We start from the raw sequence: 2,466 nt of genomic DNA on the forward strand, positions 1-2,466 counted from the left end.
CGGGAGCGCAGCCGCACTTCCCAAGTGGCGCACTAGCGCAGTGCGCCACCGGGCCGGCCCCAATCAAAACAATTTTTAAGGAGTGTGTTATACAGGTGATTTTTCTTCTTTATGATTTTCTGTACTTCACCCATACACATACAATTAGTTTTTAGTAGAATATATCAATGTAGCTTCCTTCTATTAGTACATCTAATTTTCAAAATTATTATACACGACCAGCATGTAATATGTCTAACGATTTGTCCAAATTTGTCTCTTTATATGATAATCAAAAAAATATACACCTATCCTCCCCCCCAAAATTTCTTTCCTGAATGTTTATTACTTTTAAAAGAATTAGACAACATTAATAGTATAAGGCGTGCATTATTAACAGGGGCAGTATCACCTCTAAGGGGGCAAAAATTGGTTCCTGGGGAGAAAAAAGTCAGACATTACAATGGTTAGCAGACTGACAAAGGCCATAGTACAAGATACAGTTTATTTGTGGTATATAAAATTTTCATGGGGAGAGGGGCAATTCGGAAAATAAAAACACAGATACCTTATCTTAATGGCAACACTGAAATTAATGTACATACAAGTACACTTTCAAGTTGAAGCTCCTTAGAATAAAGATATCAGTTCTATATACACATAACTCGCTCTCCTTCCTAGAAATTAAAAAATGGGGGTTGGGGGGAGAGGAGTTGTCCTGCTGAGTGACTCAGAGGCAGTTCTCAATATCTAGGTAAAATCATGCACTTCATAGCAGACCTATCCTCGAGTCTCAACAACAACTGGAGAATGGGCTGTCTTAAGGACATACAAGCCTTTTTTAAAGACCCCTCACAATTGATGGGAAATTACTGCCCAGTTATACATGGAACATTCAGGTGTTGAGTAGGATTTCACCGGTGTTTAAAAGAGAGCAGTCACCATGATTCTCCATCCAGTAATTACACAAACTTTTCTGGAGTTGAGTGAGGTACAGCACCTAACTCCTATCTCAGCACTCCATTTAGAGAAATCATATGGGACACACTCTTGACATTACAAAAAGGAAAATTTATTGCATCCATTTATAGTTTTGCCAGAAAAGAAAAATAGAAAGAAAAGCTTCAGTGATCCAAAACCTACAATAAATGCAAAAAACTGTATCTTACATGATTCTTCTGATCTCTCCAAATCAGTCGATGTGTACTAAGAAGGAGGGTCCCAGCATCAAATTTTATCTAGAAAGACAAGATCGTCACAAAATATTAATAACTGCCTTGGGCTGAATGTCCTCCCAAAACTTAATCCCCACTGTAACTGCTGAGGATGGGAAATCCTATTATGGTAACTGAAAGGTGGGGCCTTGAAGAGGTGATTATATTGCAGGACCTTGCTGTAATGAATGGACTAAAAATGGTGGTCATGGGCATGGTTCTGATGGCTTTAAAAAGAGAGTGAATGAGGAGGTTAGTCTCTTGCTCTCTCTCCTCCACCATTTTCGCAATGTGATACTCTGCTGTCACTGTCACCACACGAAGGCTCTCACCAGATGTGTTCCCTGGAGTTTGGACTTTCAGCCTCTGAAACTGTAAGCAATAAATTTTGGGTTTTTTTTACAGATTACCCAGTTCTGTGTGTTTTGTTATAAGCAACAGAAACGGACTAATACAATAACATATCACTAAATGTGGTGCAGATTTTTTTCCTCATGAATGATACAATACTAAGTTAATCATATAAATAAACATTTTCCTTTTAGAACTAAGCTTATCACAAATTAAACAGAAGCAATGCTACACAGTCCATAAGTCATATATATAGCCTTGATAGAATTAGGAAAAAACTGCAAACAACCTGGATGTGTAACAATAGGGGAGTGGCTCGATAAAGCATGAGACATCCACACTAAGGAGTCTATGGAGGGGTTGAAAAGAATGATGAGGCAGAATGTATGGGTTGTATGTATGGACTATCATGAACTATAAGACACTGAGTTAGTGGGGAAAAAGGAAAATGTGTGCATGTGTGTGAATGCATGCACATACACACACACAAGTAGTAAACAAAGCTCTAAAAGGAACACACAGTGATCTGTTAATAATTATTTCAGAAAAAGTATGAGGGAATGGGTAAAAGGAAAGCAAAGAGCCCTTTTAACTCTACACTTCACTATTGATTGATTTATTTTATTTGAATGAGATCGAATTCATGTATAACACTCATATAACTTTTCTTATTAAGAAGAAAATCCAGAAACAGACACAAACACATGCAAAAACAAATACAGATGGAGAGTCAATCAATGGCCCTGGGACAACTGGGTTGCCATGTAGGGAAAAAAAAAAACCCATAAATCTTGATTTATTTGTTCTGTTTTGTTGGGGTTTGTTTGTTTGGCAGCTGGCTATTATGGGGACCCAAACACGATGCTCTAACCAACTGAGCTAACTGGCCAGCCCTTAAAGCTGGACTTATACTTAACACACT

General features: G+C 37.9%; 1 protein-coding gene across 1 annotated transcript in view; it reads right to left on the bottom strand.

The window, feature by feature from the left end:
- The window catches only part of VPS36 (vacuolar protein sorting 36 homolog (S. cerevisiae)), a 24,107-nt gene extending 22,894 nt beyond the window's left edge, over positions 1 to 1,213 (bottom strand). Inside the window, exon 1 of the mRNA XM_008570022.1 lies at positions 1,149 to 1,213. The gene's annotated coding sequence lies outside the window, so the exon portion shown is untranslated. The remainder of the gene's footprint in view (positions 1 to 1,148) is intronic.
- Positions 1,214 to 2,466: the final 1,253 nt, after the last annotated feature.

This window comes from Galeopterus variegatus, unplaced genomic scaffold, assembly GCF_000696425.1.
Source record: "Galeopterus variegatus unplaced genomic scaffold, G_variegatus-3.0.2 Scaffold558, whole genome shotgun sequence".
NCBI classification, from domain to species: Eukaryota; Metazoa; Chordata; class Mammalia; order Dermoptera; family Cynocephalidae; genus Galeopterus; species Galeopterus variegatus.